Genomic DNA, 27983 nt, shown 5'->3' on the forward strand with positions numbered 1-27983 from the left:
TTTTTAAAAGAATGTCTGTAGCTGGTGGAATAATGTGCTAAAGAATGTTTTGCCTATTAACTATATGGCACAATAACTTCTCTTCACATGCTATCATTTGCCAAAATCTTAATTCGATATCTCAAATCGATTATGAAATGTGAGAAATGTTGTGGATATTTCATTCTGGCTGTATCACCAGCGCGTGCGATTGCAAATGTGTGTGCTGTATCATATCAATTTTCTCACGATTGTCGACAGATACAGACCTCCACACAAGTCTAAAACATAATTCATGAATATAATAGAGGGAAACATTCCACGTGGGAAAAATATATCTAAAAACAAAGAAGATGTGACTTACCAAACGAAAGTGCTGGCAGGTTGATAGACACACAAACAAACACAAACATACACACAAAATTCAAGCTTTCGCAACCAACGACTGCTTCATCAGGAAAGAGTAATGGGGTCGTTGTGAGTGTGACATGGTATTAGAAGGTGGAAAGTATGACAAGAGGCTGAAATGAAAATAAAAATATATGGGGAGAGAGAAAGATGAACTAGAAAGCAACTGCAGATCTGGTGTGAAAAAAGGCGAAAAAGTGTTGGTAAAAGCTGAGCTATGTTGATCCTCTGGTGAACTTGGGTTGGTAAACAACGATGTGCACAAAGGTTAGGTGGTTGTGTTGCCGCCAAAATACGTTAAAGGGTGGAGAAATTCGGGAAAATTTCGATAAAACTGCGTGCAAATGTATTAAAAGGAGAGGTTTTGTGGTGGCAGATTATGAAAATGCGCCTAACAATTGTCTGACGAACAAATAATGACATTAAAACCTGTGGGAAGTGGCTAAAAATGTTCAGTGATGTGGGAAAAAAATCTCTCCCCATATATTTTTATTTTCATTTTCATTTCAGCCTCATGTCACACTTTCCACCTTCTAATTACCATGTCACCCTCACAACATCCCCACAACAACCCCATTACTCTTTCCTGATGAAGCAACCGTCGGTTGCGAAAGCTTGAATTTTGTGTGTATGTTTTTTTTTTCTTTTTTTTTTGTGGTTTCAGGGCGCAAAACTTCTATGGTCATTAACGCCCAGCCCGTGACTTAAGACAGTAAAAAACCGAAATTGAAAACCAGCAGCAATGGGATCAAAGTCAGAAAATTGGAGAAACTAAAAATAGAAGAAAGCTTAAAAATCTGCTACAGAAAGGGGGTTGTGTATGTTTGTGTGACTATCAACCTGCCAGTGCTTTCGTTTGGTAAGTCACATCATCTTTGTTTTTAGATATAAATAATTCAATATGTTATTTAAATTTCATACATAGCAACACATTATGTAATATCCACCAAATGTAAAATCACAGCAACCTCTATTCTTCATTGCATACTTTTTTAAATTTCACACAGTGTCTTACTTAAATGCAAATATCAGAATAACTGACCATTAATGCAGTGATGGGAATGTCATCATGAAGCTGACACTTAAAGCTGTAAGTAAAGCAAAAATGATTTTTTTGTCACACAATTTGTGTAAAACCATTTGAGAAAAACTGCAGGGCATGGGCTTCAATTCTGTCATCGTCGACCAGTGTAAAGCAGGCAAACAAAGTGACTCGCCCAGTGCTTGGATGAAAACTGGCCACCATATCCTGTGCAGACTCTAATACAGACCCCAACAAAGAAGGCGTAAGTATTACACAGATGTGTTATATTAAAGGCAGAGAGACTTTCTTTTTCCAATCCAGCACATCATTCTCCTAAATACCATCAAATATGGATATTAACGAATAACGATTGGCTGCCACAAAGAATGTTTCTCCACAGGTCTTAAGAAAATGAACCAATGTGTCTTCCAATGTAAACCATTCCTTATTAAAGAAATTACTCATTTAACTACGTTCATGCGCTGCGTGTACGAAAAAGGAAACAGGAAATGGAAAGGGTCAAATTCAGAAATGAAATGGGGAAAACAACTGGGGCAAAGGAAGAATATAAACTGCTACTGGAGAAAGAGCAAGCTACTACAGACGTGTAGGCAAGACAGATTACTTTAAACACAGTGTACAGAAAAATCTGGATACAACAGTACAATACAAGCTATCTGCATTTACTGCAAACAGCAACAGAAAATTGCCATACGTTGGAGTTCTTACCGAAAATGAAGGGTTTGAGAGAGTTTGTTATGTTGATGTATACTATAAATGTCGATTCCCATTTGGATCTGCTTAAAAAGGATGAGTGCATTGTACCTAAATGCAGTGGACTGGATACTGTGCATTTAGCAACAGAAAATCCATTTGTGGCCTTTAAAACAGATGAAATAACTATATTTATCTGGTGGTTTGCAAATGTCAAACTTGGAATTTTATTCCAAAGCTCTACAAGGAAGTGGAGGAGAAAAGTTGTCAATGAACACCCAAGACAATGTGGAATGCTATAATAATAGTATAATGCAAGAAATAAAAATCAAATTAAAAACCCTCAATGTAAGAAGGAACAGAGCTAATTGTTAAGGGGATATAGCAGATAGTTTACAGGAAAAAAAAAGAGACATCAGAATTCAAGGTGGTGTGTTGTTTGTATTTAGTGCATTATATTTAAAAATTAAACTGGATACTATCGAACCATGCCAAACAATCATAGAGAAACAACTGTTTTCTGTGTGTAAATGTAGAGAGAAAAATTACTAAAAATTTGGTGTGGGTTGGTTTCTCTAGCATTCCACCCATTAGACAGATGTGTCTATGAAGTCTTTTTGGGAGCACTACTACTACTCCCCCCCAAATGTCTATCCAGTAAAACTTATGTTAACACAATGCTAGATGTCTAATCCATCCCTTACTTACACTAGAACACATGGACTGTGGGGGAAATGTAGAGTGTCACAATGTTTAATAGCACATCAAAGGTGGGTATGCAGACTTTAGCTTCATTAAATACAGCTTTAAGCATACTGATTCTTACAAACTTTTGCTTGACCACATAACAAAGGTTACACCCATTCTTTCACTTTTCCGTACACTGATACAGAATACTGATCAACTGCGGCTATCAAAGCTTTTTATCTACTCTAAAAGATCCAAGATGTGTGTAACATATGGAAATAATGTCTGAGGAATCATCATAATGCAGAGATGAGGAAACAGCTCAGGAATTCCATAAGTGGATGTCTGTAGAACTCTCAGGCTGATTAGTATATCTGAAAATGGTTACAAATCCCATGCATGTATCAACTTAGGGCTCTAAGCTACAATTAATTTTTGTTAATTGGCAAAACTTTGTTGCATCTCCATAATGATTTGTAAGTAATGGATCTGTTTACATAATAACTTTCTTTTCCACTGTCAGTCATAATAGTGTTTTTAAGTATGGTGTGTGTTTCGACCGGTAGACATACTTTATATTAATCTCCACTAATCGGTGTCCAGATAATTTTCATCAGGTAGTGTATGTGCAGTCGCAGTCACACAGTGCAATATGAGCAACTAAGAGGGGAAACAAGTTTGTGCATCCACACTGTTTGAATAAGTATTGGAATTATACGTAGTTATGTTAAGCAATATCAGCTTTCTTAAGACGCTCCCTCTGGCTGGCTTGTGACACTTGTCAGCCCCTGGTGCAGGGTGAGGCAGTTAATATGTTTATCCTCCTTCCAGTGGTTATGTATCTCTCTCTCTCTCTCTCTCTCTCTCTCTCTCTCTCTCTCTAAAAAAAAAAAAAAAAAAAAAAAAAAAAAAAAAAAAAAAAAAAAAAAAAAAAAAAACCCCTTGATTCGTGATTATTAATGTCAGGAAGTTATAAGACATTAATCATTTTTTATTTATTTATTCATAGTTAACTTACATCATGCATGGTGTTGAATCTTCCTACATAAACAGACCAAGCTACCTCACAGTTTTCTTTTAATTTCCTGCCCCTTTTTTTCCACGAATCTACTGCAACACAGTGTCTACTTACCTTGCACAGCCTGACAATGACATTGTGTCGGCCATACTGGATCATGAATTATAATAATTAATACAAGGATACCTCAGGAAAACACCCAGCAGACATATTGTCTCATAAATTATAGTGATAAAGATAAGGGTGCCCATATTGGTAGATATAACGACAGATCCTAAATATTCGTGGGAAACCTGGCAATCATTCTGGTTGTCCTCATATCTGCAGCCAGGAGAACACCCCATCTCCCATTCTGAAGTTAATGAATTACCTGAATAAAATTAATCTTCTTTGCAATGAACAATTGGTTTTCAGACAAAATCAGGTGCTGGGTTTGCTGCAGCCCAGTTTATGAAAATTTTTTGATGAGATTCAGTTTTCATTCCCAAGACCCAAAAAGAGATGATTCACATGGTTGTTCCACATATCAGAGAGTATAACATAAAAAAACCATCTGAATATAATTTTCACTTCCCTAATCATTTGTCAGGAGATTGTCAAAATATGTGAATACATTACAGTAAACTGTAACTGAAAATATTTGCAGAATTAATACATTGTCAGAATACAACGTAGTTATGCACAAAATATCTTATCTTGACTGTTACAATCAAGTACTGTCAAAACTGAAATCTAACAGGCATTTTCACTGAAGCTGGTCTAACAGATCCTGTTAAGATATTCGTCTATAGAGTAGGAGGAGCTGCATACCAGAAAGTTTTTCAGATTCTGTTTAAACTGTGCTTTACCTGAAACCAAGTTTTTAATGTTTGCTAGCAACTTATTGAACATGTGAGTTCCTAAATATCATCCCTTTTTGGACCAAGGTTAAGTGATTTTAGGTATTTATGTATATTGTTTTTATTCCTAGCATTGATACTATGTACTGAGCTATTGGTTGGAAACAGAGGCATTGTATTTGCAACAAAGCTCATTGAGGAATGAATATACTCAGAAGAAGTGGTTAGAATTCCCAGTTGCTTGAACAGGTTTCCACATGATTTTCTTAAAGTTACACAACAAATGAGTCTTATTACATGCTTTAGCACTCAAAACTTTTGCATTGTCTCCTACACCTGAAGTCATTTGCATTGCAAATACAGAACTGTTTAAATGCTTCAGCAATTGAAATGAATTTATTACCGAGTTGTAATACCAGAAATTTAACACTATCAACCTCTTCTACCTGCATGTCTTCATGTTGGAAGGTAAACTCATACAGGTTCTGAACTGCATATAAAGGGCCTTTTCAAAGTTTAATGACAGAAAATGAGCTTTAAACCATTTATTAATGCCAGCAAAAATTTGATTAGCAGCCATTTCTAAATCTGTATTTGACTTTCTATTCATAACAATGTTTGTATCAGCTACAAACTACAATAAACTTAGCATCTCACAATGTAACACACGACAGGTCATTCAGGTACACAAGAAAAAGGAACAGACTCAAGATGGAACCTTGAGGAACACCACTTGTAATTAATTCCCAATCAGATGAAGACCGATTGCTTACTCCACAGGTACTTCACAATGATACTATGTTTCCCGTTAGTTAGGCAAGTCTCTAGCCATTTTGCAGCACTGCCGGTGACACCATAATTTTCTAATTTACTTAAGAGAACGCTGCGATTCACACAGTCAAAGGTTCTTGAAGCATTAGACAAAGGTGGCCACATAATAGGTAACTTCTTTGATCTGTCAAAGGTTTCTGACCCAGGTGACCACAGAATCTTATCACATAACTAGATATATTAGGAATAAGAGGTGAGACAAATAATTGAGTTAAAACAGTGGAAAACTGCTGTATCCTTGGCTGTCACTTATGTCACAACAGTCAGCTTCACAGCAAAATGGCTCTACCATCTTCTCCTTAGGAAAGAGGGATGCTGTACCATCAGCTGTCACCTAAGTCTCATCCTCCAGCCACAGAGCAGTGTGCCTTGGGATGCCACCCTTCAAGTATGTCAGCAATGCAACCGTGGGATACCACAACTTCAGCAGCCACCATGGTACCAAGTGGTGTTATGCTCACCGTATGCAGCACTGTTATCGTCAGCACTATCTTGCCCCTGCAAGTTAAGTGCCACCATCACAATTCCCTGGTATTCTTCCATCGAATGGTTTTACAGCAAATCCCCCAGCCATTCCAGTCGACATCAAGAGTTCACCATTCTCCGGCCTTTAAGCCAGCCACACCTCTTGCCCATTAATCAGAGATAACTGCCTCGCATGCCACATCCAAGCCACTGGGTCATTGTGAGTGTATCAACCATATATGAATACTTCCCAGCTAAGTCAGTGATAACTATTACAACAGATCACGGCAGTGTGAGAGACTACAAAAAGCATAATGATAAGCTTTTTATGTTTTAAGAAACTCTTACTGTATTTGTTCAGAAAACTAATAAAATTTCATAGTTCTCCATCTACTTGGGTGCGATCATTCATCAGCAGCTTGCATCACCCAACAGTGGGTCACATCCAAAATGAACTGGAGTTTCTCATACTTCACAGAGATTATTGGTAAAACACTTACGAGACTCAAAATATGTTAACACAGGTGTGCCTCAGGGGTGCTTATTCGGCCCACACCTTTTCTTAATCTGTATTAATGATTTCCCAAAATGGAGAGAAAATACTGTTTGCTAACAGCAGCACTGTACCAATCACAGATAATACATCATCACAGACGGAAAAAAAATATATGTTCTCAAAGATATCCACAAATAGTCACTGGACAATAGAGTATATGATCTTCCACAAAGAAACAAAAAACTGCTAGACTAAAAGTCAACAGTGCTATATTAGAACTTTGGAGAGCCAGCTGAAATGGACGTAATAAGTGAAGATTTTGGCAAAGAGAGTATGTATAGCTTGTTATGCCCTTTGAATACTTACTCCAGATTGCTAAATTTCATGCCTTAAAGCAAACTTTTGGATACATGCATTCAATCCTCGGTTACATAATCATGTTTCCGAGAATATGTGCTGGGAACCAGAGCAGAAAGAAGTTGTGCATATAATGAAAAATACTGGTAGCAGCATCAGGACTCATTGAGCTCGCTTATTTAAAATGCTAGAAATTCTGATTAACTTGTGTGAATATATATTTCAGAATAGAATGTATATTAGGGAAAGTATTCAACTGTAAGCCACAAACTGCTCAATACATGAGCATGGGGCCAGAGCAAGTCACAGTTTACAACTAAACAGAAAAATGCCAAACAACAGTATGTTCTATCATGGGCTAAAACTGTACAACAGCCTGCAGCTGGAAATTAAAGATGTAAAAGGTTCCAGCATCTTTACCAAAGGCTTAAAAGAGCATCTGTTAAGTAACAGTTCTTAAAATGTAAATGAATACTTAATATGCCCTCATAACTAAATAATGTGCTTCAGTACGTAACACGTAAATTTACTTCCATGAACATGTGTTGCATAAGAACATGTAACTAGAAATACTGTGTGTCTAATTATAAGAGTTAGAAAGAAAAGTAAGAAAGTCTATTTTATTTAATAAAAACCATTGCACCATGCACTGATGACATCTGTACAATGTACATTCAACCATGGATGAATAAATGATTCTATGCGTATGTTTCCTTAGCAAGGCTGTTCGCTCACACACACACACACACTGCAAGAATTCGAGGTGCGTTTGTAACAACGAATGGGAAGGCACCTTTTCATGATGTATTCTGGGCTTTATAGTTCTCCACGATTATCAAAAACTTTGAAATATTATGGTGAAAATGCCACAGGCTCATGTATGTATACAGTAGCTTGGGGCATTTGCTCTACTTTCACGTGACGACGAAGACATGTAAATTTATTTCTGTTGTCCAAACTTTTTGACGATTACATTAAAAATGACATTTTCTGCATGCCAGCAAAAACTAGGAGTCGTATATTACGGTCCTTACACATGTAACGCGAAGTGAGAAACAGAAATAAAGTATCGTTGTGGCAAAATCTTGAAATACTTAGCGCCGTCACAATTTCTAGCGTGGCTAACTAAATTGTTTACACGGTATCAGAAGCACGATCATGTTCCGGTAGTAGTTTTTATCTCATTCTTGACTAGATAAATTCACTTATATCAGCAAGCTGCCATGCCGGTGCTAGTATTCTTATACTGTAGGGCGTGTCCTGTTATGTGTTACGTACTGGTGTAATAACCATCAACCTGTGACTAAAACTTTGAATTAACACAGCATTTGCATTATCTTAACTACACTGTAACTTCAACTCTCTCACAGTGCGAGTGCGATCACGGGCCAGTTAACAACATCCTCTGTCAGCCACAATATGCATCGCCATACATAAAAACTTCACGTGTGACAGTTGATTTCTTTGCTCACCAGATTTCGCTGCTGTCTTGACGGCAGTCTGCTGATGCTGCGAGAATGGCACGATGGGAACTACCTAGCGCAGCGTGAGTGCGCACTGACAATGAGCTTCTGTCTTATAAACACTGTTATTTGCACGTTGTTAGGCAATCGGAATTCCGGGAACGTTGCGTGACATGCTATAAAACGATCGATAAGAATGTAGTCTCCAATATCGTGTATCCCTGATTCCTATTGAGACAATAAACGATGAATTTTATTTAAGCAATTCAAACAGCCTATTTAGGAAGCGGCGCATTCTGTGCCTCCAAAACAGACAATTCTATTCGTTAAATTCTGCTTGCAAACATTCTGTTCATCGATAAAAATGTAAGACATTAGAGATGTCAATTTAGGTTCCACATTTCCACATTATATGTATACGATAAATGCTCTATATTGCGTATAGGCAATAAACGAAAAGAACAGAAAAAGCAGTTATCGTAAAATTGAAGATTCACGGCGATGATGCTTGCACAGCAGTGATCCACGTAGGCAGACATGTAGGTGTTGATCCAGCGTTCGGGTCTGGGAAGGGGTCACAGTCTTTTACTACTTCTCACCATCTCCCCACTCCCACACCTGCCAAATATAACTTGCCCTAAAATCTACATTAACGTGCATCGATGCCTAAGATTTTAATAATAATATACCTGTAAGTAAAATGTATACAAAATTTAACATAACCGTAAATTGTCTGCATCAATTGTTAGTAGAATGCTTTTGAATATTTGTTAGCGAGCGGTTTCATGATCCCTGCACTCCCCCGCCCCCCGTGGATCCGCACCTATACACACGTTAAGAAACCATTGGTGTGATAATCTTATCTCAGATGTCAGATGAATGTCAGCCCCTCTCGTGTATAAAGAAATCACTAGTGTGATAATCTTACCTCAGATGTCAGATGAGTATCAGCCCTTTCTCGTGCAGAATACAAATCGAAAGAAACTTACTCGGGACTGATAAGTTTGAACTGAGAGCGCCCAAGATACAGTTAGAACGCAATGGTTCTTACACACGACAGAGCTAAGAGACTTCAGTTTGACAAAAATAGTACTTCATGCAAACCGCAACGCATGTATTACCGTCTTGAAATTTCCTTTCTATTCGACACACTACCTATTTTCGTCACTTCCACAGACCATTATATGATCAATTTTTTGCTTTCAGAGAACGAATTTCGTATGTGGAAGTAATAATGATTGTTGCATACTTATACATTCCTGCATCCCGTTATGCTCATCTTAGAAGTACATGCAAGCTGTGTAGCCAAAAGAGCAACCTTTGTAGGGCATCTGATTCATCAACAGAACTTACCTTTGAATGACCTATGATGGTTCGTAGATGCTGTACAAAGTTCATAGCTTTTTCTGAAAATTGCTTGTACATATTCTCGAGATTGTCATAGCCAGGCTCGGACACACAGAACGGATCTGGAGGGGGTCATATATTGTTACTGCTCCCCTCTCCCAACCCCTCCACAGCTACCAACTCAAATATAGATTCATGTTTATTGACACTGTCAACGTTGGAGACAAGCGATCTGACGTAATTATTATATTAAGTGTTCAAAAGTCTCGAAGTCAACATTGCAAATAAATTTTTATTTTCATTACATTGTCTCAGCTACACAGGTGCCACCTTCCGATCTAAGGTATAAAATTTCAGATAAGACCACTAAAAATAATTCTACCATGATTTACTGTCCAATAATTTCAAATCACCGAGGTATCGGTGCATTCACACCGAGCCCTCAAAAAAACTGATACTTTCTTTTGAGACATATGTACATTACGTACTCTATAGAGATACAGGAATATACGATTATACTTCGTCTTGTACAGACATGTTAGTCTTATTGGTTCGCACCTTACACCCGTTTAACCTCAGCTCTGGGCGACGTTACCGCATTGAATAGGTCGACTAAGTGCTAAGACCCACTTTCACAGGTGCATTCTGTGCAACGCGTAACTAGTATTCTGCGTAGTTTTGATCGTAAGAGTGGGAATGTTACCCTTGTGGTGGAGTATGTAGCGATGTTGGTTGTAATAAATACATTTCAGGAATTGGACGTCGAGCAACGACTTCTGATGTTTCCTGATGCATAAGATTAAGATAAATTCCACTAATCTAGGCTGTGCACCCTTTACGTTTGCGCTCGGGTGGCATGTAATATCCGTTTATCGTAAGAAAAAAAACTGATGCAAACATTGCACTATGTATTCTTCCGCATTTGCTGGAACCTTATTGGATTTCCGTTTCACGTGTGACTGCTGCCAAGCTGTCTCGAGTACTGTCAAGTACGATAATAAGGGTGAGTTCTGTGTTGTACGTTACGCGAACATCGACTTAGCGATAATACGGGACAACAGCTTTACCGGCGTATTTAACTTGGACAACACTGGCCGGTCAGCTGGTATAGCTAACCTGCACTGACGTAGCTAGCTGCAGTTCACACGTAAAAACAGACGACCAGAGGAGCAATACAGCTTCGAATGCCATTTAATTTTGAAGCAGAATGAAATAATACACTGCAAATCTCCCACAAAAGCTCCTTAGTCGACTAGACGAAAAACGCTACACGTTACCGTTTTTAGCTAACATACTATTGTAATTGAAAACAAGAATAATGAAAACTCTTGACTTAACCAAGGGTAATTTTTCTGCATAAGCTGTGTATAACGTAACAGAGCATTGAAGGATTTCGCCATATAGATAAATACTGAAGCCACTTAGCTCCTTTCATAACCGAAGCCGAGAAATGCATTTCAGTTCTGGAAGTGTCACCTGCTACGTTGATAGCGAGCCTAACAACAACAGAATCCACGAAGCCAACCAGGCGCAGCATACTCTTACTTCTTTTATGACGAGCCGTTCTATATACCGCCAGCGTTCGACAGTGACATGTGAAAAAGCTGCGTGTATACATTCCAGTACGTCTTGCAAATGGTTCAAATTGCTCTGAGCACTATGGGACTTAATATCTGAGGTCATCAGTCCCCTAGAACTTAAAACTATTTAAACCTAACTAACCGAAGGACATCACACACACCCATGCCCGAAGCAGGATTCGAACCTGCGACCGTAGCAGTCGCGCGGTACCAGACAGAAGCGCCTAGAACCGCTCGGCCACTCCGGCCGGCGTACGTCTTGCAGCTTAAGGGGACCACACCGTGGTTCAGGTCGAAAAAAAAATCGATTTTCGGTTTTCTTCGTATTTCGATAGATTAAGGTTTTATTTAAGTACTCTGAAAAAGATTTTGCTGAATTTTTTTTTCGAGCATTTAAAGAGCATTTTCCTACCACTTGTGTTATGTGCCACGCCCACTTTTTTGTCACCCATTTTTCTGTGTATATTTTAGATCTTTATATCCCCTATATTGCACGTTGGGGATTTTTTTTTTTTACTCCCGAGTGTGTTGGTTATCCTTAGAATGCAACGGTCGGTATTCTTTTGTTTCTGCTGTTTGTACACAACACGCTTTCAAACACATGGTTAGTTTTGTTCATGTGTGATTGCGAGCAGTTGTCATACTTTTTTATTCCCGAGTGTGTTGGCTATCCTTAGAATGCAACGGTCGGTATTCTTTTGTTTCTGCTGATTGTACACAACACGCTTTCAAACACGTGGTTAGTTTTGTTCAAGTGTGATTGCGAGTAGTTATACTTATGTTTTCAGTGATCGTTTACGTGTGTTTTGTTGTGTTTATTGAAGATGACGAAACGTAAAGGCATTTTCAAGAAACGACAATTTAGAGGAAACATGTTTAGAAAGCTTTCTGTATAAGAGGTTATGTCGCCTGGCAACGATGTTTCTAATTGTAATTCTTCAATAAGTGCATCATCAAAGAAGCTCTCACCATTTCAAGAGAGTTACTACGAATTTACTGTAAGTGACAAGGTGTGCAGTATCATTATTATAAATTTGAGAATATTATCAGATGTAATTTCTAAATTTGTACAAGGCAGACAGTGTGGTGAGTCACAGAGTGTGAAAATTTGTGAGAGTGCCAGTGGGAGAAAAGGCACTTTGCTGAAATAAATAACTATAAAAAGCGTTGTTATTAAGCTATTTTTAAACGTTTGCAGGTGTTATAATATAAGTGTTGTTAAATTAGTAGAAGTGTTAGTGAAGTATAAAATAAGATTAAACGGGGTAAGAAGCGTATTTTTATTCTCGCGCCTGTAGCACGAATCCTAGGCCTAATTTCACGCGCACGAATCGTAAGTAAGCAGTGAATTAAACTTATAGCTAAACGTTTCCAGTTGGTATAAATTTAATATAAGTGTTGTTACATTAGTGGAAGTGTTAGTGAAGTGCTGAAGAAGATTAAACAGGGTAAGAAGTTTATTTTCCTTCTCGCGCCTATAGCACGGATTTTAGGCTTAATTTCACGCGCGTGTATCATAAGTAAACAGTGACTTAAACTTATATGTAATCACCAGTATTTTTATTCAGTACTCTTTCAATTTATTTAGGCCTATATCTGCCTGAATAGTTTCTAGGGTCCTTTGTTTACGTTTTAGTCAGTACTTAAATCAGTTTATACGATTTCTGTTTTTTACCATGAGTGAGAAGTGTGTGACATGCCATAGGATCATTAGTTCCAGGGTGTGGTGGATGGGTACTGTAGTTTCTTTCATTGGGGCGAATGTAGTGGCGTGGGAAATGGGGACATAAATGAGGCTCACCAGTGGTATTGTAGGATCTGCAGTAGAGATAGGAAAATACTGGAACAGGAAGGGAAAATTGCAGCTCTTCAAGCTGACCTAGACAAGGAAAGGGAGGATCTGGACAGTTTAAAGAGGGAGAAGGGTGAACAGAGGTGGGAAGTGGCGACAGGTAATAGAGGGAGCAGGCAAAGGAGAGCATCAGACAGCTTTGTCATAAATCTTGAAAATAGATTTGACCTGTTGCCTCAGTCAGAATCGGATGAGCCTCATGTAGCTGAAGCTGTAGAAAGGGCACAACAAACTCTCAAGGACTTGAAAAAGGTAGGGAAATTTGTAAAGAGAAAGAAAGTTCTGTTGTTAGGTAGTTCCCATGGTAGAGGTCTTGGCCAACTACTGCAGGAAAATCTAGGTCCAGAGTACCAGGTCAGCCGGCCGAAGTGGCCGTGCGGTTAAAGGCGCTGCAGTCTGGAACCGCAAGACCGCTACGGTCGCAGGTTCGAATCCTGCCTCGGGCATGGATGTTTGTGATGTCCTTAGGTTAGTTAGGTTTAACTAGTTCTAAGTTCTAGGGGACTAATGACCTCAGCAGTTGAGTCCCATAGTGCTCAGAGCCATTTGAACCATTTAGTACCAGGTCACAAACTTTTTCAAGCCTAGTGCAGATCTGGGTCAGGTAACAGAGGATGTAGGTTCTTTATGCAAGGATTTCACAAAGGAGGATGCCGTGGTTATAGTGGGTGGTCTGCGAAATAACATTGACAGAGACTCTGAATATTCCACAGAGAGTGACCTGGTGAAGATAGCATCAGCAACGAAGCATACTTGTGTGGGGTTTGTGTCTGTGTTGAGACGCCATGATCAGCCTCATTTGAACACTTCCGTCGGGAGGGTGAACTTGGAGTTGGAGTGGCTGCTTAGGATGGATATAAGGTCCCATATTGGTTTGATTCCTGTGGATGCTATCGATAGGTCGGACTACACTAGGCATGGCCTTCAGTTCAAGAGGAAAGGGAAGGAAAAACTGTCTGGGTTGATTGCAGAAAACTTAACGGGGGACACTGTCACAAGTGGTAAAATACCAGTGGTCACAGGTGTCAGAGGGATGCTTTTTTTAGGATAGGGAAGGGGGAAAGAAAATGAGTTTTAAGAGAGATTGACAGACACACTCAGTTTGAGAAAACTGATGAACAGGAGGCAGATTTTAGCATACAGCCTCCATTTAAACAACGTTTAACAGAAAGTAATCAGAAACTGCCAGTTCATCTTCACCAAAGCAGTTATAATTCCATTAGTATGCACTATCAGTTATCTTTATTACACTAGAACATTCCGGGACTCAGAAATAAAGTTGATGAACTACTCATTTGTATTGATGAAATGAATTCATCTAACCAAATTGACATAATCTGCCTCTCTGAACATCAAGTGACCACTGGTATAGATATGTTAGACATTTCAGGATTTAAGCTAGCTTCCTACTTCTGCAGAGTAGATATGGATGGAGGAGGAGTTGCCACATTTATTAAAAACTGCCATAAATTCAAGAACATTGACATTGATAAATTCTGTTTAGAGCAGCATCTAGAAGCCTGTGCAACAGAAGTAGAGTTCCGTAACAGAACCTATATAATAGTAACTATTTACCGAGCACCTGCAGGAAATTATAATCTATTCATAAATCATCTAGAAGCTCTTTTGGGTTATTTAACAGGAAGAAACAAAGAAATTATGATTGCTGGTGACTTTAATACAGATTTTCTTATGCAATCTTCCAGTAAACATTTACTGCAGTTAGTAATGTTGTCTTTCAATCTAACTCACACTGTAAACTTTTCAACTAGAATCACTAAAACCTCAAAGACAGCCATTGATAACATTTTTATAGACAAATGTAAGGAACAAAATCATATAATAAAACCTGTAATAAATGGACTATCAGATCATGACATGCAGCTCCTTGTTTTAGATGTAAATTCTAAGCAGATTATCAAGACTGCTAAATCTGAGTACAGGAGACTAGTCAATCAACCAAAAATTGAGTGTTTTAGAAAACTGCTCAATGATATGATCTGGAAAGATATTTATAGTGCTCATGACATTAATGAAAAATATAACACATTCATGAACAATGTCAGTACCATGTTTGAAAACTGTTTTCCTCTAAAAGTTACCCAAATTAAACAGAAGTCTATATTAAAACCATGGATTACGCAAGGAATAAAGATTTCCTGTAAGACAAAAGGAAAATGCATCTGTCGACCAAGAATAGCTCTAATACTGGTGATTTAGCTAAATACAAGGAATACTGTAAAATATTAAAAAAAAGTAATTCCGACATCGAAACAAATGCACTACGAGAAGAAGATAGCAATGACAGGAAACAAAATAAAAACAATATGGGATATAGTGAAAGAGGAGACTGGTAGAACCAGAAAGAAACTGGAGCAAATAGCACTAAGGGTAGATGACACATTAGTAACCGATGGGCATAGTGTGGCAAATCTATTTAACAAGTACTTTATATCTGTTAGTGATAGAATGGGATTGTCAGGATCAGCAAATAATGCCCTTGAATATCTGAAACTAGCCTTTACAAATAGCTTTAGGTACATGAATATATCACTCACTTCACCAAAAGAAATAACGTCCATAATAAAATCTTTACAAACAAAGCATTCTAGTGGTTACGATGAAATATCAACAAAGTTAATTAAGGCATGTTCTTGTGAGTTTAGTACAATTCTAAGTTACTTGTGTAACCAGTCAATTATAACTAGGATATTTCCTGACTGGCTAAAATATGCAGATGTTAAGCCTCTCTTCAAGAAAGTGGATAAAGAGATACCATCAAACTACAAACCAATTTCACTTTTGCCAGCATTCTCAAAAATTTTAGAGAAAGTAATATACAGGCAGCTTCTCAACCACCTGACCACAAATAACATATTATCAAGAACAGTTTGGATTTCTGAAGGGTTCTGATATAGAGAAGGCTATTTACACCTACAGTGAAAATGTACTTAATTCATTAAAAAGCAAGTTACAAGCAGCAGGTATTTTCTGTGATTTGTCAAAGGCATTTGATTGTGTGAACCACAACATCCTTTTAAATAAATTAGAATTCTATGGTGTCACGGGCAGTGCTGCAAAATGGTCATATCTCACTATCAGGAAACACAGAGTGTCAGTGCAAGGGACTAGTGAATTAAGTCATCAGTCATCATCAGAATGGGAAGAAATTACATGTGGTGTTCCACAAGGATCCATCTTAGGGCCATTGCTTTTTCTTGTGTACATTAATGATCTCTCATCAGTTACACTGCCAGAAGCAGAGTTCGTTTTGTATGCAGATGACACAAGTATTGCAATAAATAGTATGTCGAGTGTAGTTCTAGAAAGATCTGCTAATGATATTTTCATGGATTTTAGTAAATGGTTTAAAGCCAACTCATTGACATTAAACTTCGAAAAGACTCACTATATGCAATTCAGAACCTGTAAGAGGTTTCCACCCAGCATATGCATAAAGTATGAATAAAAGCAGATAGAAGAGGTTGACAGTCTTAAATTCCTGGGATTACAACTTGATAATAAATTCAGTTGGGAGGAGCACACCACAGAACTGCAGAAACGCCTTAACAAATCTGTATTTGCACTTCGAGTGTTAGCAGACATAGGCAACATAAAAATGAAAAAGCTTGCATACTTTGCCTACTTTCATTCCATAATGTCATATGGTATAATATTTTCAGAGTGCAAAAGCGTGTAATGCATATTATTTGTGGAGTAAATTCATGGACGTCCTGTAGAAACCTCTTCAAAGAACTGGGTGTACTAACTACCGCCTCTCAGTATATTTACTCCTTAATGAAATTTGTCCTAAGTAATATATCTCTTTTCCAACAAACAGCTCAGTTCATACACACAATACCAGGACCAAAAATGATCTGCACAAGGATTTAAAAGTACTTTAATTCAAAAAGGGGTCCACTACTCAGGAACACTCGTCTTCAATAATTTGCCAGCAAACATAAAAAATTTAGTTACAAATAAAGATCAGTTTAAAAGAAGCCTGAAAGACTTACTAGTGGCCAACTCCTTCTACTCCACTGACGAATTTTTTAATAGAGACAAATGATGTATTCTATACAGGGCTATTACAAATGATTGAAGCGATTTCATAAATTCACTGTAGCTCCATTCATTGACGTATGGTCACGACACACTGAAGCCGCACTTCAGTTTTCTGCCGCCAGAGCGCTCGAGAGTGCAGTGAGACAAAATGGCGACAGGAGCCGAGAAAGTGTATGTCGTGCTTGAAATGCACTCTCATCAGTCAGTCATAGCAGTGCAACGACACTTCAGGACGAAGTTCAACAAAGATCCACCAACTGCTAACTCCATTTGGCGATGGTATGCGCAGTTAAAAGCTTCTGGAAGCCTCTGTAAGGGGAAATCAACGGGTCGGCCTGCAGTGAGCGAAGAAATGGTTGAACGCGTGCGGGCTAGTTTCACGCGTAGCCCGCGGAAGTCGACGAATAAAGCAAGCAGGGAGCTAAACGTACCACAGCCGACGGTTTGGAAAATCTTACGGAAAAGGCTAAAGCAGAAGCCTTACCGTTTACAATTGCTACAAGTCCAGACACCCGATGACAAAGTCAAACGCTTTGAATTTTCGGCGCGGTTGCAACAGCTCATGGAAGAGGATGTGTTCAGTGTGAAACTTGTTTTCAGTGATGAAGCAACATTTTTTCTTAATGGTGAAGTGAACAGACACAACGTGCGAATCTGGGCGGTAGAGAATCCTCATGCATTCGTGCAGCAAATTCGCAATTAACCAAAAGTTAACGTGTTTTGTCCAATCTCATGGTTTAAAGTTTACAGCCCTTTTTTCTTCTGCAAAAAAAAACGTTACAGGACACGTGTATCTGGACATGCTGGAAAATTGGCTCATGCCACAACTGGAGACCGACAGCGCCGACTTCATCTTTTAACAGGATGGTGCTCCACCTCACTTCCATCACGATGTTCGGCATTTCTTAAACAGGAGATTGGAAAACCGATGAATCGGTCGTGGTGGAGATCATGATCAGCAATTCATGTCATGGCCTCCACACTCTCCCGACTTAACCCTATGCGATTTCTTTCTGTGGGGTTATGTGAAAGATTCAGTGTTTAAACCTCCTCTACCAAGAAACGTGCCAGAACTGTGAGCTCGCATCAACGATGCTATTGAACTCATTGATGGGTACATGCTGCGCCGAGTGTGGGAGGAACTTGATTATCGGCTTGATGTCTGCCGAATCACTAAAGGGGCACATATCGAACATTTGTGAATGCCTAAAAAAAACTTTTTGAGTTTTTGTATGTGTGTGCAAAGCATTGTGAAAATATCTCAAATAATAAAGTTATTGTAGAGCTGTGAAATCGCTTCAATCATTTGTAATGACCCTGTATATTTATATTGTTAGTATTGTTATTTCAGGTTTAAAAAATCGACATGTTCCACATCCAAGAGGATCTCCTCAGCAAGGATCTATGGAATGAAAAACTAATCTAATCCAGGCCTAGCAATTGCTTTGGATTTAATTTGCACTAAATGCTCAGCTATGATTTCATTTCTGAGTTCTTCAAAACCAGATGCCAGTGGCCCGTATGAAATCAATACTAGATTAGCTTATGCCTTACAATCCATTGGCAAGGGCGTGGCTGCAGGGAGAACATTTTGTTCAGTGATGAACTTTCACGAATCACCAAATAAATTTGAAACAAATGACTGCAATATTAGAGAAAGCTGTATGTGAGGTCAGTGAGCAAAGCATGAAACTGGCTGCTAGGAAAGCAGTGGAAGAAAATGATGGATGTTTGGATATTGCAGTTGCACTAGTGACTGCCAAGAGTGTAGACACTGGTTAAGTGTTAGGTGTGGAGATAATGTCTAAATATTGCAAATGTTGTAAAGTCAATGAACATAAAGAACACAACTATGTGGCTAATTTTAGAGGAACAAGTGGTGGTATGGAAGTTCATGGAGTACAACAATGGGCAATGGTGACAATAAGGCATACAACAATGTGGTGAATCTAAGACATATGGAGATGCCATTATTAGCAAAATAGAATGTGTAGGCCATGTTCAAAAACGTTTGGGAACAAGGCAGAGAAAACTAACTGTTGATATGAGAGGAAAAAAATTAGAAGATGGAAAATTGTTGACCGGACAGGGTCGGTTAACTAAAACTGAAATAGAAAACTTGCAGGTATACTGTGGGCAGGCAATTAGGAGAAATATAAAAATCTGGAGGCAATGAAGAAAGATGTTTGGGCCATATTCTTCCATAAGTCCTCTAGTGATGATAAGCCAGGCCATGGATTGTGTCCATCACGAGAAAATTTGTGGTGCAACTACAATAGAACTCAGGCAACTGGAGAATCTTATTCTCACCAGTATTCTCTTCCTGCTGCTGTTATTACAGCAATTAAACCTATTTTCAGAGACTTGGCTCACCCTGACCTTCTGGGGAAATGTCTACATGGGCAGACACAGAACCCAAATTAACATTTCAACAGCATAATTTGGAACTGCCTTTCTAAAACTGTATTTGTAGGCATGCATACAATGAAACTAGGAGTTCATGATGATGTTATTATATTCGATTGTGGTAATATTGGAAAGTGTTGGGTACTGAAAAAGCTGGGGATTAATCCTGGTGAAAATATGATCCCTGGGCTGCAACGTTACGATAAAATGAGGATAGCCAATGCAGACAGATCTGCATCTAATGAGAAGGGCAGGCCAGTTTTAATTAACTGTAAGTAACAAATTTCAAAAGTTTTTGCTTTAAAGTCAATTTTCCGCAAACTAAAATTTTCAGTACTTATGCCCTATTGTATCAGAAACTATCATAGATAAAAGAATGACATTTTCAGACACTCTGTGTAACATAAAAACCACCTCTGGCACTACATTCATTAATATTGCCCCATTAGAAAGCTCCCAAAAATAAATTTCCTCAGAAAAATCTTAATATTTTTGTTAATAAATTTAAAAAAGTATTTCTTAAAAACTAGAAAATGAATAAAGTAGATTTTAGTACAGTTGACTCTATTAGCACCATGTAACATACAGTAAAAATATTAAGGTCCTGCTTCAAATAGTTTTTTTCAGAAATGGGTCAAATACTTGCCTAAATCAACATGGGTTAGACAGGCAGGGTGTGGTCACCTTAACAATCTAGTTACTTCTCGGACAAAATCCTGCAGCTTGGATCCAGATCAGTTATGTTGGGTTCATATTGTAATGGTACAATAGTAAATGTAAAAATACAGCATTTGTATGATGTGCTTGATGCTGTGAAAATAATTTTTTTCATGTTTCTACCATATTTATGTACCTCTGTGGTATAAAACGATCGACATAGTCCTAATAAAGAGGATGTGGTCTTTCATTCTTGCCTTAAAAAATTAAACTTATATTTTCGTATTTTAAACGACTTTTATGAAGTCTTTCATAGAACATTGATAATTAAGAATTTGTATTTGAAATGGAAACAGGAATTTCGCGCTCAACATGTAATTAGAAACAAGAAGATGTGCATTATTCATAAAAAATTATAATGATTTTTACAATTATGAGATGTGGATGCTTCAAATTGGTCGAGAAATTAGTGTAACTGTGGATATTCTAACCAATGTATGAGTAACAGCAAATCCTTCACCATCTATTACGCTACAGATTATGCCAAATGTGCAGTGAGGGGCTCCACTAACGACTGCATTATATACAGCACTGGGAAAACTTCAAAGACGATTATCTCCGTAAATATATGAAACACATTGAGAACAGCCTATTTATCGGCACTTTTTAACCGTGTTCCACCTGCGTGTTTCACTACAGAACAGAAAGCAGCCTCAGCCATTTTCACATGGCACATTTACAGCGTGACAATCAGAGCACACCGCTGCAGAGGCTGTGACTGTACACGATTTTTGAAATAAAAATTATGTAGCAAAAGCATGATTAAGAAAACCGTTGATGGCTGTTAATACATTTGAACGTCTTAAAGTTTAATTTAATCTAACATAATAATAAGATATCTGCCAAGAGCGTAATAACACCAGTGTACGTGCGCTATGGCTTCTGACCAATCATCGTGTTTGCGTTTGTTTACATCAGGTTTATTCTTATGATGAACGGACTATAGTTACTGAGCTAGCGGTGTATGCTAGTTTTATTACTTTTATGATATCGGTAAATCATTTGCATCTTTTCCCTTCTCAGTAACTGAGAAATCCGTTATTACATATGTATTATCGACATTATGACGAAAACTGCAGTACCATTACTTCAATCTCAGTTATGGTTCATAACACTGCATGTTAACAATGCTCCTTATACTTACGTTTGTTATGAAGACATAATTTACTGCTTAAAAATCTTGAGAATGTGGCTACAGTCAGAAAAGCTTAGTACATTATTACCAGTTTGTAGATTACTATATAAAACTGGTTCGCCTGATTTCCATAATTTTAATGGGCTCTTATTATCCATGTTATGGTATTATCAGTTAAAGCCCAGTTCATTCAATTATAAGATGAACTGTCCTGATGTTTATTATTTTGCAAGATTAGCACCAGCCCCGTATCTATGATATTTCTGAACTGGAACAAAAGCGTGATAGTGGCACCCCCCCTTTCCCGCCGCCCCCTCCAGGGTACAGATAGGATGTAAAAAATTTAAAAATTCGATTTTTCAAAAATATGTTCATTTATTGGCACACATGTTGCTGAAGAGTTTGGTCATAAAACATATTTTTGAGAAAATGTAAGACACGTCATTTGGTGCTGGCCGCTGTGGCCGAGAGGTTCTAGGCAATTCAGTCCAGAACCATGCTGCTACTACGGTTGCAGGTTCGAATCCTGCCTCAGGCATGGATGTGTGTGATGTCCTTAAGTTAGTTAGGTTTAAGTAGTTCTAAGTCTAAGGGACTGATTAACCTCAGATGTTAAGTCCCATAGTGCTTAGAGCCATTTGAACCATTTTCTTATTTGGTCATAAGTGTGCCAAAGTGCAGTGCCACACCTATTCAAACAGCATCCTTCTATCGCACATCACTATTTCTCTCTAAAGAATTGAAATCTCATATATTTTGTAATGGACGCCATCAAGCCTATATTCAGGGCAATGGAGATTAAGGTGTCCTAAGGTGCCTCTCCTGCATCCCAGGCGGCTGGTTAGACATCCTGCTCCCTTTAAAAAAAAAAACTCACAATTTATATTGGGTGGAATTATTTGTGACTGGGAGAATAAGAACCCTCGAGAAAATCTGCACTCTTTATTACCTATTAGCTAATAACTTTCTCTTTTGTGTGACATAAAATTAAATATAAGAAACATAAGAAAAGTAAAGACAAGAGAGGAGCAAGACAGTACACATTTCTTCAATCCTTAGGTCCCAGCATCATTTTCTCTCTTATCTTGCTACAGCTTTACACGGCGTGCTTTCCTTTGAGCGAAAGAATGTGTTACCTAATCAAAGTTCGTCAAACGTTTTACTACATGAAAAATCAAAATATCGTTGTCTGATATCGAAAAAGCCGTTAGTTTAAACGAATAGTGCTTAAGTCTGGTGTGGTTTCTCGATTTGATTACGTCTATTTTGTCACTCTCTGCTAGCTAGAACGAAATAGAACTTTCTAATATTGCAGCAGCTGTAACACATGCCAAATAAGCGAGACAGTTTTGGCGCAAGCGATCATTTTTATGTACCTCATTTACATAAATTCCACAGACACCTTGCACACAAAATAGCGCAATTGGGGTAGGAGTTAAGCAGAGTGTATGACCGGAAATCACGTGAGCGGAAGTGCAATAAAAGAAGGCATGACAGCCGCAACTGATCAGTCTTCCGCAGTAGCTGAAAGGCTCCACATGGATTCCTCCAGAGTGCTAAACATCCGTCAGCTGTTAGGGAGGAGGACAAGACCAACGGACAAGCTTCGGTTTGTGGTTATTACAGCAGAACATGGATAATCTGGCTACTGACATTGGCAACATACATTACACCTAACATAATAAAATACTTAGCGAGAAGAATGTAAAAGTGCTTACACCTATTACAGAACCGTTTTGCGATGATACTACGGTGATTCAATTCTGTGACCAAGGGGACTGTCAAGAACACTTAGACAGAGGACGGTCTGTAATGTTAAAGAAGGAGATGTGTGGCTCATTTAACCATTATCTACGTAGTCAATTCTTCAATTTCGTTACTGCAAGACATGGTGTCAAGGCAAAGCTGCTTTTCTCCTACACGGGAACGACGGTGTCACAGAAAGAGGGATATGGCAAAAAATCAGGAAGGAAGCACTGGAAACTTTTTCGAAGAAATATAAAAATCCTGTTGTTAAACCATATAAAGTGGAATTATCTGACGTTAAAATGGATGTTCTAATGGAAGAGTTCCCTGGAATATTACAACAGATACGTGTAGACGACTATTACCTTTTGTATTTGGACATAACGCAAGACTTCGCCGGAATTTTTAACAAAATGGAGATGTGCGACTACTTAATATCAACCCAGGACTTCGGCATCGAAGGAGATCACCAGGGCAGCACCAATGTGATTGTGGACGACGATAAGAAAGTTGGAATAGACTGTCTAATGTGATTAAGCTCCAACTGAAGAGTAAAGATATATAATAAATTCATTTGTCAGATCACAAGTCCAGGAGTGAACAACGATATTGGTAACCAATTATATATTTTATAAAGTGTGCAGACATGCGATTACGAGAAACTTTTTTGTCTTCCCTGGCTAAACAGCATGGCATTACCAGGTTGGAGGCTACAATATACAACTGCAGAATGGGTCGTGTATTTGATGCTGTGCACGAGTGTTTACGTGCATCAGACACCAATAAACAGTATTTACAATGTACTCCACTTTACTCTGTGCCACTTGCTTCCATGTGGTGTCAATTAACGGATAACTTACAGAATAACTGTTGCATTGTGTTTAATAACGCTCTGCAGTTTGTGTACTGGGGTAATAAGAATACCCAAAAATTGATAGGTGTACAAGTGAGTCTTCCAGATACTCCAGAAAGAGAAATCTTATGAGCTATGTTCTGTTTTTGCATACAGTTTAAATTATCTACCTGTAAACCTCCCCCCCATGTACCATGGACTTTGCCGTTTCTGGGGAGGCTTGCGTGCCTCAGCGATACAGATGGCCATACCATAGGTGCAACCACAACAGGGGGGGGGGGGGTATATGTTGAGAGGCCAGACAAACTTGGGGTTCCTGAAGAGGGGCAGCAGCCTTTTCAGTAGTTGCAGGGCCAGCAGCCTTTTCAATAGTTGCAGGGGCAACAGTCTGGATGATTGACTGATCTGGCCTTGTAACACTTACCAAAATGGCTTTGCTGTGCTGGTACTGTGAACGGCTGAAAGTAAGGGGAAACTACAGCCATAATTTTTCCCAAGGCCTTCAGCTTTACTGTATGGTTAAATGATGATGGCGTCCTCTTGGGTAAAATATTCCGGAGGTAAAATAGTCCCCCATTCGGATCTCTGGGTGGGGACTACTCAAGAGGACATCGTTATCAGGAGAAAGAAAACTGGCGTTCTACCGATCGGAGCGAGGAACAAGACTTTTGGTCAGGTGAATACAGGGTTATAAATACAAAATCAAGTAGGGGTAATGAAGGAGTAGGTTTAATAATGAATAAAAAATAGGAGTGCGGGTAAGCTACTACAAACAGCATAGTAAATGCATTATGGTGGCCAAGATAGACACGAAGCCCATGCCTACTTTAGATTAGATTAGATTAGATTAGATTTACTTTCATTCCAATTGATCCGTAGTGAGGAGGTCCTCCTGGATGTGGAACATGTCAGAAAAACAACAATACATGACAAATATTTACAACTAAAACAAATAAGCTAATGTACCATTCCACAGGTCCCAAGTGGAATGATCGTCATTTTTTAATGAACACTAAGAGTCATTTTACAAATACTAATGCACTGAATTTAAAATAAAAAAGTTTTTTATTTATTTATAAGGTAATAAACATGTAATACAACTACTGTCATACTTATTTACAATGAACACATTACTGCACTGAAATGGTGCAGAAGTTAGATTATACACACACACACACACACACACACACACACACACACACACACACGCACACAAATTTTCAGTGATCACATTACTGCACTGAAATTGTGCAGAAGTTATGTTGTACTTATATACAAATCAGTTGGTTTTACTAAGAAATTCATCAGTGGAGTAGAAGGAGTTGGCCACCAATAAATCCTTTAGGCTTCTCTTAAACTGAATTTCATTGGTTGTTAAGCTTTTTATGGCTGCTGGCAAGTTATTGAAAATGTGTGTTCCTGAATAATGCACACCTTTTTGTACAAGACTAAGTGACTTTAAATCCTTGTGAAGATTATTCTTATTTCTAGTATTGATTCCATGAATTGAGCTGTTGGTTTGAAAAAATGATATATTTTTAATGACAAATTTCATTAAGGAATAAATATATTGGGAAGCTGTAGTTAGTATCCCTAGTTCCCTAAACAAGCTTCTGCAGGATGTTCTTGAGTTCACACCACATATAATTCTTACTGCACGTTTTTGTGCCCGGAAAACTTTAGCTTGGCTTGATGAATTACCCCAAAAAATAATCCCATATGACATTATGGAATGAAAGTAAGCATAGTATGCCAGCTTTTTCATTTTTATATCCCCTACGTCTGACAAAATTCGCATTGCAAACAGAGATTTGTTAAGACGCTTCAGCAGTTCTGTGGTATGCTCCTCCCAATTGAATTTATTATCAAGCTGTAATCCCAAGAATTTAACACTGTCCACTTCTTCTATCTTCTTGTCATCGTATGTTAGACATATACTCTTGGGACACCCCTTACAAGTTCTGAACTGCATGTAGTGTGTTTTTTCAAAGTTTAGTGACAAAGAATTGGCTAGGAACCAGTGATTAATGTCCACAAATATTTTATTGGCTGATATTTCTAAGACTACACTTGATTTGCTATTTATTGCAATGTTTGTATCATCGGCAAACAAAACAAACTTGGCATCTGGTAATGTTACTGATGAAAGGTCATTGATATACACAAGAAAAAGTAAGGGCCCCAAAATGGAACCTTGTGGGACCCCACATGTAATTAGTTCCCAGTTGGATGATGCCTGATAGCTTGATACATGTCTCTTTCCTAATAACACCCTTTGTTTCCTGCCAGAGATATAAGATTTGAACCATTTTGCAGCATTTCCTGTTACACTATAATATTCTAGTTTACTTAAAAGGATATTGTGATTTACACAGTCAAATGCCTTTGACAGATCACAAAATATACGAGTTGTCTGCAATTTTTTGTCTAATGAATTAAGCACATTTTCACTGTAAGTGAAGATAGCCTTCTCAATATCAGAACCTTTTAGAAATCCAAACTGTGACTTTGACAGTATGTTATTTGAGATAAGATGGTTATAAAGACGACTGTACATTACTTTTTCGAAAATTTTTGAGAATGCTGGTAACAGTGAAATTGGACAGAAATTTGATGCTATTTCTTTATCTCCCTTCTTAAACAGTGGCTTAACTTCAGCATATTTTAGCCATTCAGGAAATATTCCACTGATAAACGACTGGTTACACAGATAGCTTAATATGTTACTTAGCTCAGAATCACATTCTTTAATTAACTTTGTTGATATTTCATCATACCCACTAGATGTTTTTGATTTTAAAGATTTTATGATGGACATTATTTCTGTTGGGGTAGTGAGGGTCAAATTCATATTATGGAAGTTACTTGAAATGTCTGATCTAAGGTAATCCATAGCAGCATCTACCGAACCTGACAACCCCATCTTTTCAGTAACAGTTATAAAATGTTTGTTAAAAAGTTCTGCAACACTATACACATCTGTCACCAATGTATCATTTACTCTTAATGCTATTTGTTCCTCTTCATGTCTGGTTCTACCGGTCTCCTCCTTCACTATATCCCATATTGTCTTTATTTTGTTATCTGATATGACTATCTTTTCCTTGTAATATATTTGCTTTGACATCCGTATTACAGTCTTTAATATTTTGCAGTATTTCTTATAATGTGCTGTAGCATCAACATTGGAAATGTTTCAGATTGACAGATACAGTTTTCTTTTTGTTTTACAAGATACCCCTATTCCTCGAGTAATCCATGGCTTCTTTGTAGATTTTCCTCTAACCTTGGTAAGTTTTGGGGGAAAGCAGTGTTCAAATAAGGTAAGCACTTTATTAGCAAAAATGTTATATTTTTCATTCATGGCATGAGCACTGTAAACATCAGTCCAGTGAATGTCTCTGAGGAGTGTCCTAAAATAATCAATTTTTGGCTTACTGATTACCCTCTTGAGCTCAGATTTAACAGATTTTATATCCTGTGCAGTATTAACATTTAAGAGAAGGAACTGTATGTCATGGTCTGAGAGGCCATTGACTATTGGTTTGTAATATAATTTTGTTCATTGGACTTTTCTATAAAGATATTATCAATGGCTGTTTGTGAGCAAGTGGCTATCCTAGTGGGGAACTTTACTGTGGGAATTAAGTTGAATGATAGTGTTACTAACTCAAATAAGTTCTTATTGGGAGAGTCTTTAAGGAAATCTACATTGAAATCAGCAGCAACCACTATTTCTTTGTTTTTGGTTGTTAAATGGGCCAGTACAGCTTCAAGGTGGTTTACAAACAGATTAAAGTTACCTGCAGGTGCTCGATATACACTTAATATTATGAAAGATTTTTTGTGAAAATCTAATTCTGTTGCACATGCTTCCATATGCTGTTCTAGGCAAAATTTATGAATGTCTATGTTCTTAAATTTATGACAGTTCCTGATGAATGTGGCAACTCCTCCTTTCTCCATTTCTGATCTACAAAAGTGAGATGCTAACCTAAACC

The 27983-nt window shown here is 38.0% G+C and overlaps 1 protein-coding gene across 1 annotated transcript in view; it reads right to left on the reverse strand.

Annotated features, from left to right (window-relative positions):
* Positions 1-8386, reverse strand: part of LOC126095109 (serine/threonine-protein phosphatase 6 regulatory ankyrin repeat subunit A-like) — a 400015-nt gene extending 391629 nt beyond the window's left edge. The window contains exon 1 of the mRNA XM_049909822.1: positions 8291-8386. The gene's annotated coding sequence lies outside the window, so the exon portion shown is untranslated. The remainder of the gene's footprint in view (positions 1-8290) is intronic.
* Between the last annotated feature and the right edge of the window lie 19597 nt (positions 8387-27983).

The sequence above is a fragment of the Schistocerca cancellata genome, chromosome 1 (assembly GCF_023864275.1).
Source record: "Schistocerca cancellata isolate TAMUIC-IGC-003103 chromosome 1, iqSchCanc2.1, whole genome shotgun sequence".
In the NCBI taxonomy this organism is placed as follows: Eukaryota; Metazoa; Arthropoda; class Insecta; order Orthoptera; family Acrididae; genus Schistocerca; species Schistocerca cancellata.